Source organism: Scyliorhinus canicula, chromosome 1, assembly GCF_902713615.1.
Source record: "Scyliorhinus canicula chromosome 1, sScyCan1.1, whole genome shotgun sequence".
NCBI lineage: Eukaryota > Metazoa > Chordata > Chondrichthyes > Carcharhiniformes > Scyliorhinidae > Scyliorhinus > Scyliorhinus canicula.
In genome coordinates, this window is record NC_052146.1 from 285,486,036 (window position 1) to 285,500,402 (window position 14,367).

Sequence of the window (14,367 nt, forward strand, 5' to 3'; positions counted from 1 at the left end):
TCCCCGGAGCTATCAGGAGCGGCGCTGTTGCTAGTGCTTTCAGTCGCGACCCCCTGCACAAACTCTCCTCCATTCTGATCCACTGGGAATCAACCCCTCTGACCCAGCTCCGCATCTTCTCCACATTCGCCGCCCAGTAGTAGTACATCAGGTTCGGGAGACCCAAACCCCCTGCCTGCCTTCCCCTCTGTAGCAGCACCTTCCTCACTCTGGCCACTTTCCCTCCCCATATGAACGAGGTAATCCTTCCCTCAATCTCCCTGAAAAAAGCCTTTGGGAGGAAAATCGGTAGACATTGAAAAATAAACAGAAATCGCGGCAATACATTCATTTTAACCACCTGTGCCTGACCCGCCAGTGATCGAGGAAGACCATCCCACCGTACCAGATTGGCTTTCACTCTCCCCACCTGCGAAGCCTCCCCCACTCCTGGGCAACCTGCACCCCCAGATATCTAAACTGAGTCCCTGCCCTACGGAATGGCAGACCCCTACCCCTGCCCCCACGACCCGGCCGAGACACCACAAAATACTCACTCTTGTCCAGGTTCAGCTTGTACCCCGAGAAAGACCCAAGTACTCGCAGTAACTCCAATATTCCTCCTATCAACGCACTCGGTTCCGACACATACAGCAGCAAGTCGTCGGCATATAAGCACACCCTATGCTCTATTCCACCCCCTGAACTATTCCTTTCCATGCTCCTGAGCTTCTTAATTTTCAATCACAAGTGCGAACAGCAGGACATAGGACATCCCTGCCTCGTCCCACGGTGGAGAGAAAAGTATCGAAGCTCGCCTGTAGTTCCTTCCTCTTTTCCAGCTTCGCTGGGTCTCCATCTTCTGCATAACTCCTATCTACCTCCAACATCTCATCTATTACCCTCTGCCGCTCCAACCTGTCTTTGTCCACCATGGCCTTAAACAAAATTACCTCACCCCCTCACCACCGCCTTTAGAGCCTCCCAGACAACTGCCTTCGACACCTCACCCGTACAGTTGAAACTTACATATTCCTTAATGACCTTTTCAATTTTCTCACAGAACACTTGGTTCCCCAAAAGCCCCACATCCAGTTTCCACCCCAGCCTCTGCGCTACCCCCTTCTCCAGTACCATATCCACCCAATGCGGAGCGTGATCTGACACTGCAATTGCCGTGTATTCCGACCTCTTGACGCCAGCCAGCAAAGCTTTTCCCACCACAAAAAAGTTGATCCACGAGTATACCTTATGGACTGCTGGGAAAAATGAGTACTCCCGTTCCCTTGGGTGCAGGAACCTCCAAGGGTCCACCCCTCCCATTTCCACCATTAGCCCACCAGCGCCTTCGCGCCCCCCCCCCCCCCCCCCCCCCCCCCCGATGGGCCCAGCGAGCGCGGCCGTGACCTGTCCAGCCTTGGCTCCTGCACCAAGTTCCAGTCCCCCACCACAGTCAGCTCATGTGTGTCCACGTCGGGAATGGCCCAAAACACCTTCTCTGCGAATCCCACATCATCCCAATTGGAACCGTATACACTTAACAGCGCCACTAATCTCCCCTTCAGTGCCCCTGTCATAATCACATATCTACCCCCCTGGTTTGCCAAAAAAACCCCAACAATCCAACCCATACAATTCACTAACATAACATTTAACCGTGGCAACACAGAACCTCAATCAACCCACCATTAACTTGAACTCTGTAACAATGCAAAGAGAAGTAAATTACAATACACATCAGTAAAAAGAAAGTTGTAGCATTTATACATTTTCCAGCTGCTCAAACACAGTCCACAGTCTCTCTTCCAGTTCTGCTCCTTCCATCTGTCCCAAGCCTTCAGCCCTCACGAACGCTTCAGCCGCCTCCGCTGTCTCAAAATAAAAGTCTTTGGCGTCATACGTTACCCTCAACTTCGCCGGGTACACCATACCATATCGCACCCGCTTCTTGTACAATGCCGCCTTGACTCACCCAAATGCCGCTCGTCTTTTTGCCAACTCCACTGTCAAGTCCTGGTAGATCCGCACAGTACCATTCCACAGCATCTCACGCTTCTGCTTCGCCCAGCTTAATACCTTCTCCTACATGCAGAACTTATGGAAGCAGATAATTACTGCTCTTGGCGGCTCGTTCACTTTGGGCTTCGGCCTTAATGACCGATGAGCTCGGTCTAGTTCGTACCGGGAGGGGTTCTCACCCTCCCCCATCAGCTCCGCCAACTTCTTAGAGAAGTATTGTGTTGGCCTTGGGCCCACTGTCTCTTCGGGCAAGCCCACAATTCTCAAATTGTGCTGCCTTGAGCAGTTCTCGAAGTCTTGGAGCTTTGCTCGGAGTCCTCTTTTGACCTCCAGCACCATCCGCAGCTGATCCCCCATTGAGGTCACCTGGTCGCTGTGTCGTGACACGGCCTCCTCCACTTCCTTCATCTTCTCGACCTGCTCTCTCGCCTCGGCCGATGCCTTTGCCACCGCCACCCTCACCGGATCGATTGCCTCCTCCACCAATGACTTCAATGCGACCACTGTCTCCTTCCTCAAGGCCTCCATGTGCCTCGTGAACTGCTTTTCCAGCTCCACCGCCATCACCTCGGTCATCTTCTCCACTGTAAGTAGTGTGGCCCCGCCTTGCAGTTCGGCTTCCCCCACTTGTCAGCACTTTTGCTCGTCCTCTCATTCAGCGGTGAACCCGGGTTTCCTCCTTTCATCGACGCTGCTCTTTGCATCCTTTAGCGGCTTATTGAGATTTACGGAGCGGCCTCCCACGCCGTTGTGAAACACTCCGGGTTTCACGACGGCGTCGGGCGTTGCGGAGAATTCCACCCCATGTGTGCTATATGCAGAGAAGTACTGGCAAATGAGAGAAGTTCCAGATTTTGAAAGATAAGTAATTGGTGAAAAATTATTTTGAGTTTGAGACCCTAGAGTCAGCTGACTCCAAATGAAAAGACTATGCTGCTCACCTGATCTGTGATAGCACCTTAAAAGCATGCCAAAATCCATGAGGCTGTCAGTATTCTGGGATAGCATCTCCCAGTGCTGCATAAAAGAAGCATTTTGTTGCTATTGCTCTTCACGACGTCCATGTGCAACGTCGGAATTTCTGTTCTCACAAAGATGAAGCCAGCACAAAGGAACTGGCTGAAGTCTGCACCTGATATGCGCATTACCCTCTCCTCCTGTGAACTTTATTGGGATGTGATCGTGAGGACCAAGCAGGTTCCCCTTTCGTATTAAAGGTAAGTGAATGTGGCATGGGTTGTGAAGGTTGGCTGGTGTGGGTCCCAAAGGTCGGCCGGTTGCCCAAAGTGGGTCCCGGGCAAAGAAGTTTGAAAATCATTGATCCAATTGAATGGTAGAGTAGGATGGAGTGGCTGAGCAGTGGCCTACTGTTGTTCCTATGTTGCTAAAGTATTTTTTGTGTGTGTTAGCTCAGAAAGTGGTTGAAATAAAAAGGAAACAAAATCACAGCAGAAATTCGTTAATACATTTTAAAAAGAAGTGCCACTGAGCGCTGTTTCCTTTTTTAAAAACATGCTTTGAAACTGCTGTGTAAAGCATGACATCGACCACAGCAAACATTGTTGTCTCATGCAACATGAAGAATCTAAGCTGCTGCTCTTTGTCTGCTTTATAAATGGAGAGAACTCACTGACCCACAAGTGGTTGATGCGAAAAGCACAGGTGTACATAAAGGGAAGCTAGATACATCCATGACAGATAAAGGAATGAAATTACATATTGATGGGGTGAGATGAAGTAAGATTTGAAGATGTTCATATGAAACATAAACAATAGCATAGGCATGTTGACCCAAAGCCTCCGTCAGTGCTGTAATTTCTATGTAATAAATGAGGATCTGTCTCTGACTCGTGTTTTGAGCTGCTTTCAGCACTGAACGACTATCTCTCCTTCAACACTTTCTAAGGTCAGTATAGATATTCTGTAATGATGACCTGATTCAAGCTGGGGAAGTTTAATTATTTGTAATCTGATTTTGAGATGAGAAAATCCTCATGTTTTGCATTATAATACTGAACTTTACGTGAAATGTGTGGCAGATGTAAGCTTGATAATGCTGTGGCTTGATGACATGAAGCATTTTTGGTAAAACTAAACTAGTTGATCTTTATCATGGTACATGCCACTGAGAACTGAGATGATTTCTCTGTATCTTAGTAGCTGAGATGATAAAAGCGTTGAAGAAGGCCATCCGACCTTTTGAACAATCTATTTAATCCCACATCCTTACCCTTCCACATGACCCTGTATATCTTTCCCTTTTTGAAGCTGCTTCCAGCACCCTTTTCGAGAATTCATTATGAATCATCATAACTCACTATTAAAAAAAAAGAGAAGTGGCTTTGTCATTCACCTTAATTCTATGTCCTCTGTTACCAACTCTTCGACTGCGAACAGGTTCCCCTTAATTACTATGCCAAAGGGGAACTGTACGAAAGGTAAATGGCTTTTGCACTATGTTTATGGTTTCATGTATATTGGTTATTTTGTTGTTACTATACCAAAAATACCTCAATAAAATGTTTATTAAAAAAAAAAAATTACTATGTCAAAACTCTCCATTATATTGGACACCATTATCAAATCTCCCTTTGTCTTTTCCACTATAAGGAAATCAACCCGTTTCTTGAATCTCTCCACATAATTGACCTTCATTAAAGCAACTCTGTACTTGCTTTAAGGTTTTGACATCCTTCCAAAGTGTGATACTCAGAATAAGCCATAACACTCTTTCTTGGTACCTAACCAGTGATTTATAAAGGCTCAGCATAACTTGCTTACTCTTTTGCACCAATATATCTTTGTTGAAAAGTTCCTTAACTAATTTGTAATCCACACAGTCTCTGACCTCTTAATCCCATAGGCACGGTTTTTCTGTAGCAATTTATCCAATGCCTTTTGAAAGTCCTTGTACATGATATCAACTGCATAACTGTCATTATTCATGCAATTGGACCAAGTAAATTGTAACTCCCGTTAGATGGAGTGAGTGGAGTTTGCACTTTCGCCCATTTTCTGCATGGGTTTCCTCCGGGTGCTCCGGTTTCTTCCCACAGTCCAAAGATGTGCAGGTTAGGTGGATTGGCCATTCTAAATTGCCCCTTAGTGTTCAAAAGGTTAGGTGGGGTTTCTGGGTTACGGGGATAGGGTGGAAGCGTGGGCTTAAGTGGGTGCTCTTTCTAAGGGCCTGTGCAGACCCGATGGGCTGAATGGCTTGATTCTGCACTGTAAATTCTATGATTCTATGACATAAATTGCATGACATTATCCTTACTACAAATCTTTAATATTGATCAATGAATATAAAGCACCGAATTGAGAAGCAACTTTGCGAAAATATTTTTGTAAAGGCAATAAGAGTAGGCAACAATTATGTTTGGTTGATCAACAAATACTGGTAATGGTCAAAATCTTGAGAGATAGAACATAGAACAGTACAGCACAGTGCAATGCATCCTCTTTTTTTTGTTGCTATCTCTACTTCAAGTTAACAGGTTCATAAGAAATAGATATAGGAGCAGAATTAGGCCATTCGGCCCATTGATTTTTATTAAACACAAAAGAAAATGGCTGGTTTAGCTCACTGGGCTAAATCGCTGGCTTTTAAAGCAGGCCAGCAGCACGGTTCGATTCCTGTACCAGCCTCCCCGGACAGGCGCCGGTATGTGGCGACTGGGGGCTTTTCACAGTAACTTCATTGAAGCCTACTCGTGACAATAAGCGATTTTCATTTTCATTTCATTTCAAATGTTGCTAATAATAATCGCTTATTGTTACAAGTAGACTTCAGTGAAGTTACTGTGAAAGCCCCCAGTCTCCACATTCCGGCACCTGTTCAGGGAGGCTGATAAGGGAATTGAACCCACACTGCTGCCTTGTTCTGTGATTTCAGATTATTCCGATTCCAACATGAGCCTAATCCTTTTAAAAGGAAAATCACTCTCCTAGAAAAGGGGTGAGAGAGCCAGTTTAGGAGAAAGAAAAATATCAAACTAAATTAGAAACCTTCCCAGCAGGAGATGAATTACTGAAGTTATCGTAGAATCATAGAATTTACAGTGCAGAAGAAGGCCATTTGGCCCATCTGCACCGGCCCATGGTAAGAGCATCCCACTTAAGCCCACACCTCCACCCTATCCCCATACCCCAGGAACACCGCCTAACCTTTTTGGAAACTAAGAGCAATTAATTAAGCATGGCCAATCCACCTAACCTGCACGTCTTTGGACTGTGGGAGGAAACCGGAGCACCCGGAGGAAACCCACGCAGACACGGGGAGAGCTTGCAGATTCCGCACAGACAAGTGACCCAAGCCGGGAATCAAACCTGGGACCCTGGAACTGTGAAGCAACTATGCTAAACTGTGGTACCGTGCTACTCGTGTGGGTTAATTGCAGCATATGGCTCGTTTAAAGTGTTGAACTGTAGCAAGCTGCCTTTTATCAACAGAAAATCTGTTGTAAGAAGTTAATGTTTAACGAGTACTAGTAATGATACAGATTAGGAGAAAAGATGTATTTTCTACTGTAATAGCTGCTACTTGGCAACAGCTATGATGAAACGAGGCTACACCCATGATTTTTCACTAGATGTACTGTTTTTCTAAAATTATAGTACAATTGCTGCATTTTCTTGATGCACAATACTAGCACAATGATATCTTCAATCTATGCAATTAAAGTAGAACAAAGGTGCATTTGGAATCTACATTCCACTTTTTTCAATTTAACCTAATTTGCCTGGGTGAGTGAGCAGCTGCTCCAAATTTGAGTGTGACCATGTCTTGTAACCAAGTTCAGCCACAGCATGTTTATCCTTTTGATCACTTCCCAACTTCCTGTGAACATATAGGCAGCCTTCATAACCTTGACTTATCTAAACCTTCTTTGCCCATATTCTAGCCTGCACCAAATTCTGCTCGCTGACCCCCTGTTCTCATAGACTTGCTCCCATACCTCACAATGTTAAATTTAAAATTCCGACCCTTGTGTTTAAATACGTTCATGGCCTGGTCTCTCCTCACCTCCAGAAGATCTTCAGGCCCTAACTTTGGCCTTTGTACATTCTTTGCCACAACCATTGATGGTCATAACTTCAACTGCGAAAAGTCCCACACTCAGGACTTCCTTCCCTAAACTTCTCAGTACTTCCACCTATGTCTCTTTTTATAAACCTTCCTAAAATCTGACCTCTGATTTTGATAGCTGCTTTAGTTATCACACATCTGCAGAGTTCCTGGAGACATCTTGTGTTAAAAGTGCTGTATAAATCCAAATTACTGTGTCATCAGTCAAAGACTGATATGTTGCACCCCTAAGATTTTTAAAAATAAATTTAGAGTACTCAATTATTTATTTACTTTTTCCAATTAAGGGGCAATTTAGCGTGGCCAATCCACCTACCCTGCACATCTTTGGGTTTCGCACCCCTAAGGTTATAACATTTTTCAACACAGAATCTTCCTCAATTCATATTGTCCCACCATCACAGTATAGGTAATAAAAGCCTTGATTTTCTGACCCTTTCAGTGATCCACCCAGTCCTGTGGGTTTCCCAGCTGGTGAATTACATTAAATTCACCTCCAGTTTGAGGGCCTCTTTCTACTATTAGGTAGGAAAGGTTGGGCCTATTTCCACGAGAGTTTAGAAGATGAGGGATGACTTGATCGAAATACATAGGATCCTGAATGGCATTTACAAGGTAGAGGCAGAAAAGATTTTCCCTCTTGTGAGTGAGTCAAGACTAGGGGGCACAGCTTTAAAATTAGGGGTCGCCCTTTTCGGACAGAGATGAGAAGAAATTTTTCCTCCTGAGGGTTGTGTGAGTTTGGAAATTTCTTCTGAGAAGGCAGTGGAGGCGAGGTCACTGAATATTTTTAAAAAAAAATAATTTTTATTCAAATTTTTACAAAATATTAATAACAACAAATTATATATTAACAACTGAGAAAAACCAAAGAGAAGAAACCCCCCCCCCCCCCCCCCCCCACCGTAAATACAAAACAGAAAAAATAGATTAAGAAAGAACATATGTACACGTCCCTTCAACCTTAACCACCAAGACGACCCCAGCCTGGATTGACCATGGATCCTACCACCCTCGACACCGTGCTCGCTACCCCCTTCCAAAATTCCCCCAGTGCTGGGCTTGCCCAGAACATACGGGCATGATTCGCTGGACTCCCTGAGCACCTATTGCACCTGTCCTCGCCCCCAAGGAACCGACTCATCATCGTCCCGGTCATATGAGCCCTATGCAGCACCTTAAACTGTATGAGGCAGAGCCTCTCACAAGAAGAGGAGGAGTTCACCCTTCCCAGAGCATCCGCCCATGTGCCCTCCTCAATCTCCTCACCCAGCTCCTCTTCCCATTTACCCTTTAGCTCCTCGACCAAGGCCTCGTCCATCTCCTGCATCACTTGGTATATTTCTGAAATCTTCCCCTCTCCAACCCTCACCCCCGAGAGCACCCTGTCCTGGACCCCACGCGGGGGCAACAGCAGGAACCCCGTCACCTGCCTCCTGGCAAACGCCCGTACCTGCATGTATCTGACGATATTCCCCGGGGGAGCCCGAACTTCCCCTCTAGCTCACCCAGGCTAGCAAACCTCCCATCTAAAAACAGGTCCCCAACCTCCTAATACCCGCCCTGTGCCAACCCAGGAACCCACCGTCAATATTCTCCGGGACAAACCGATGGTTCCCCCATATCGGCGACCCCATCGAGGCCACCACCTCCCCCCTGTGTCGCCTCCACTGCCCCCAAAATTTTGAGGGTAGCCGCCACCACCGGGCTTGTAGGAGGGAGCGGCAGCGGCGCCGTCACCAGCGTCTCCAGGCTCGTGCCCACACAGGACGCCATCTCCATTCTCTTCCATGCTACCCCCTCCCCGTCCATCACCCACTTACGCACCATCGCTGCGTTAGCAGCCCAATAATACCCACAGAGGTTGGGCAGCGCCAGCCCTGCTCGAAGAACACCCTTCTCACCCTTGGGGTCCCATGCACCCACACAAACCCCGTAATGCTCCTGTTGACCCTCCTGAAAAAAGCCTTCGGGATAAGGATGGGAAGGCACTGGAACAGGAACAAAAACCTCAGGAGCACCGTCATCTTGACGGACTGCACCCTGCCCGCCAGCGACAAGGGCAACATGCCCCATCTTTTAAACTTCTCCTCCATGTGCTCCACCAGCCTTGTAAGGTTGAGTTTGGGTAGGGCCCCCCAGCTCCTGGCCACCTGGACTCCCAAGTACCTAAAACTCCTCTCCGCCCTTTTTAGTGGGAGCCTACCAATCCCCTCCTGCTGGACCCCGGATGCACGACAAACAGCTCGCTCTTCCCCAGGTTGAGCTTGTATCCTGAAAACTCCCCCAATTCCCTAAGGATCTTTATCACTTCCGGCATTCCCCCCACCGGGTCCGGCACATACAATAATAAATCATCGGCATAGAGCGACACACGGTGCTCCTCCCCCCATCGCGCCAGTCCCCTCCCGTTCCTCGACTCCCTCAATGCCATGGCCAGAGGCTCAATTGCTAACGCAAAAAGCAGGGGGGGACAGGGGACACCCCTGCCTCGTCCCTCGATATAAACGAAAATACTCCGATCTCCTTCTATTCGTGGTCACGCTCGCCATCGGGGCCTCATATAATAGCCTCACCCATCTGACAAACCCCTCCCCAAACCCAAACCTTTCCAGCACATCCCACAAGTACTCCCACTCAACCCTATCAAAGTCCTTCTCCGCGTCCAGCGCCACCACTATCTCCGCTTCCCCCGCTACCGCCGGCATCATTATAACATTCAAGAGCCTCCGTATGTTGGTGTTCAACTGTCGCCCCTTCACGAACCCCGTCTGATCCTCATGAATGACCCGTGGCACACAGTCCTCTATCCTCGTGGTCAAGATCTTCGCCATCAGTTTGGCGTCTAAATTTAACAGCGAGATCGGCCTGTATGACCCACACTGCAGGGGGTCCTTGTCCCGCTCAAGGATCAAGGAAATCAGCACCCGGGACATAGTCGGGGGCAGAGCCCCCCCCTCCCGTGCTTCGTTGAAGGTCCTAACCAACAGGGGACCCAACAGGTCTGCATACTTCTTATAAAATTCGACCGGGAACCCATCTGGCCCCGGCGCCTTCCCCGACTGCATGCTCCCAATCCCTTTGACCAGCTCCTCGAGCTCAATCGGCGCCCCTAGTCCCTCCACCTGTCCCTCCTCCACCCTCAGGAATCGCAGCCCCCCCGGCCGCCGCCAGGGGTTCAGACCGATACAGTTCCTCATAGAAATCCCTGAAGACCCCATTGATGCCTACCCCCCTTCACACCACATTTCCACCCCTATCGTTAACTCCACCAATCTCCCTAGCCGCATCCCGCTTGCGGAGCTGGTGCGCCAGCATCCTACTCGCTTTCTCCCCCTATTCATACACCGCTCCCTGTGCCTTCCTCCACTGAGCCTCCGCCTTTCTAGTGGTCAGCAGGTCAAATTTGGCCTGAAGACTACACCGCTCCCTCAGCAATCCCTCCTCCGGAGCCTCCGCATATCTCCTGTCCACCCTCACTAGCTCCCCCACCAACCTCTCCCTCTCTCTCCGCTCCCTCCTCTCCCTATGGGTTCGAATGGAGATCAACTCACCTCTGACCACCGCCTTCAGTGCCTCCCAGACCGTCCCCGCTCGGACCTCCCCATTATCATTAGCCTCCAGGTACATCATGATACCTCCTCTAACCCGCCCTCTTCATCTGCCAACAACCCCACCTCCAAGCGCCAGAGTGGGCGCTGGTCTCTCTCCTCCCCCAGCTCGAGGTCCACCCAATGCGGGGCATGATCTGAAATGGCTATCGCCGAATATTCGGCGTCCTCCACCCTTGGAATCAGCGCCCTACTCATAATGAAAAAGTCGATCCAGGAATAGGCCTTGTGCACATGGGAGAAATATGAAAACTCCCTGGCCCTTGGCCTCGCAAACCTCCAAGGATCCACCCCTCCCATCTGATCCATGAACCCCCTCAACACCTTGGCCGCCGCTGGCCTCCTACCCGTCCTGGACCTGGATCAATCCAGTGGCGGGTCCAACACTGTATCAAAATCCCCATTATCAGGCCCCCAATCTCCAAATCTGGAATGCGGCCCAACATGCGCCGCATAAAACCCGCATCGTCCCAGTTCGGGGCGTACACGTTGACCAACACCACCCGCTCCCCCTGCAGCCTGCCGCTCACCATCACATACCTCCAGCCGCTGTCCGCCACCACATTCAACGCCTCAAATAACACCCTCTTTCCCACCCCTCGATTTTTTTTGCATCCAGCCCTGAATGAAACACTTGGCCTACCCATCCTTTCCTCAATCTAACCTGGTCTGCCACCTTCAGGTGTGTCTCCTGGAGCATGGCCACGTCCGCCTTCAGCCCCTTCAGGTGCGCGAACACGCGGGCCCGTTTGACCGGCCCATTCAGTCCCCTCACATTCCAGGTTATCAGCCGGATCAGGGGGCTCCCTGCCCCCCTCCCCCGCCGACAAGCCATAACCCTGCCTCTGCCCGCCACAGACCTGCGCCTCCCACTCGGCCCGTTTCCCACGGCGGCAAACCCCCGACTCAACCCCCTCGGAATACTTCAGCTCCTCCCTGGCCATTCCAGCAGCAGCACTGTTCGATTCGGTTAGATCCGTACCACCGTGTTCTCCCACCTGCTGCTCCGCTCCGCTCAGGGGCTGTTTAGCACAGTGCTAAATCGCTGGCTTTGAAAGCAGACCAAGCAGGCCAGCAGCACGGTTCGATTCCCGTAACAGCCTCCCCGAACAGGCGCTGGAATGTGGCGACTAGGGGCTTTTCACAGTAACTTCATTTGAAGCCTACTCGTGACAATAAGCGATTTTCATTTCCTTCTTGGCCCACCTGAGCACACACTCCCGGTCAGCGAACCGATGAAACAGCACCAGCACCGCCTGTGGCGGTTCATTCGGCTTGGGCCTTCTTGCTAGAATTCTGTGGGTCCCCTCCAGCTCCAGGGGCCCTGGAAGGACCCAGGTCCCATCAGCGAGTTCAGCATGACGACCACGTAGGCTCCCAAGTCTGGCCCCTCCGGGAGGCCCAAGATCCGCAAATGTTACCGCCTCGATCGGTTCTCCAGCTCCTCGAACCACTCCTGCCACTTCTTATGGAGCGCCTCATGCATCTCCACCTTTGCCACGAGGGCTGAGGCCTCATCCTCTCTTTCAGAGGCCTGTTGCCGGATCTCCCGAATTGCCACCCCCTGGGCAGTCTGAGTCTCCAGCAGCTTGTCGATGGAAGCCTTCAACGGATCTAGCAGCTCCGCTTTGAGCTCCCGGAAGCAACGCTGGAGAGTCTCCTGCTGCTCCTGCGCCCACTGCCTCCATGCCTCCTGGTCTCCGCTGGCTGCCATCTTGTGCCTCTGCCCCTTCTTTTGCTTTGGCGCTGCTACCGCTATTTTACTCGCCCCACTGCTGGTCCAGGCCATATACCGCTGGGGGAATGTTGTTAACACCTTCCCACGTCGGGAGCCGTCGAAAAAGTGCCGCTGGGGGCCCTAAAAAGAGCCCAAAGGTCCGTTCCTGGCGGGAGCTGCCAAACGTGCGGCTTAGCTCCGCATAGCCACAACCAGAAGTCGTCACTGAATATTTTTAAGCCAGAGGTAAATAGATCGCTGTTGGGCAAGGCTAATTGGGAGTAAATGGGGATGTTGAACTCAATACAAATAGATTAGTCATGATCTTATTGAATGGCGGAGAGGCTTAAGGGGAATGGCAGAAAGACTTGAGGGGCCAAATGGCCTACTGCTCCCATTTCAAACGTTCGTATGTACTATTGCATTGTGACTAATTCTCCTTGCACCCTGGGCAGTGCTGCTTTTGTTACTTACACTCCTCTTACTGGTTTCAGCAGAAATACAATTTCCCTTTCAAACACAAGCACACTAATACAAAAATGCATTGTGGGATTCAAGTAAAAATATTTTTGAGTGTATAGACATATTCTTGGAGTTCTATCTGAACTGTGTTCATAAACTTTATTTCATGGTCGCCATTGTTTGAAATGTAGGCTGGAATTCTCCAGCCGTTCACACCGGCTGGATCTTCGGAACATACCCCTGTCGAGGTACACCAGTGGCAATGGGTACATTCAATGGAAACCCCATTGACAATGGCAGGACCAGAGGATCCTGCTGCCTCCTCCAGCAAAACACATGGTGGCGTTGCGTGGAAAATTCAGCCCGTGGAATTAGGCTTGGTGCTTTGCACAGGAATCTGGCACAGCAGGGTTCTTATAAACTGAGAATACTTATTCCACCCGACCAAAGTTTTGTTTTCTTTTTGTATATCTCCTTTTGTTTCCTGTGTCGATTTGCTTTGTTGAGGTTTAGAAACTCTATAAAAAATTTATGAAACTGCCCCTATTTTGCAGCGTCTTGATGTGAAATGTAAATGGCACAAATAGTGCTCAATCTGTTAACAAGCCATTTAATACCGGCTCTTCAGCTCCCAGAGGGCCTGATTTGACTTGAACAGTTTTTTCATTATTTTGCTAAAGAAAGAAGTTATTCAATGGAAATGAAAATGTTACTCTATATTATCCAGTCTCTGTTAAATGTGTGCAAGGGTCTCTGATGTCAGACAGCTTGACTTCAACAGGATTTACTGAACCAAACAGCAATTCCTTTGCTGAATGGCCACAGAGGGAAAACTGCCAATTTTTAAGTCAAATTAAAATGAGATATTTTGATTCCTCTTCATTAAGCTTGAACAGTAGTCTTAAACAAATTTTCAGTTTTAATACAATGGCTTTGATTTTTTTTGCTCAGAACTGAAATTCTATTTTCTTTGGTAAAATTGTGTTTTTTTCAATCAAATTGTTGCATTTCTCTGTACAAATGCTTTTGGAATCAGTGAATTAGAGTTCCCGCTTTGAGAATCCAGCTGCAAATTGCACTCAGATGCACTGGTTTTCCAAAGTGAAGTTCACATTTTGGGCATGATTTAACAGCTGCGTTGTGCCTGGCACGAATTCGGATGTTAAATAGCGTGAGAGGCCAAAATCGGGATCTGCCCGGACGCGATCGGTTTGCGATCGAAGCAGCACGCTCCCAATATCAGGATCCGGATCCCACCAAAGTGTAGTGAGACACCATTGGCACCAATTTTTTTTTACATTTAGAGTACCTAATTCTTTATTACCAATTAAGGGGTCATTTAGGGTGGTCAATCTACCTACCCTGCCCATCTTCGGGGTGTGGAGGTGAGACGCACGCAGACACGGGGAGAATGTGCAAGCTCCACACGGGCAGTGACCCGGGGCTGGGATTGAATATGGGTCCCCAGTGCTGTGAAGCAGCAGTGCTAACCA

The 14,367-nt window shown here is 48.8% G+C and overlaps 1 protein-coding gene across 3 annotated transcripts in view; it reads left to right on the plus strand.

The window, feature by feature from the left end:
• The window catches only part of prkd3 (protein kinase D3), a 513,687-nt gene that overhangs the window by 138,488 nt on the left and 360,832 nt on the right, over window positions 1-14,367 (plus strand). The gene's annotated exons all lie outside the window — the stretch shown is intronic.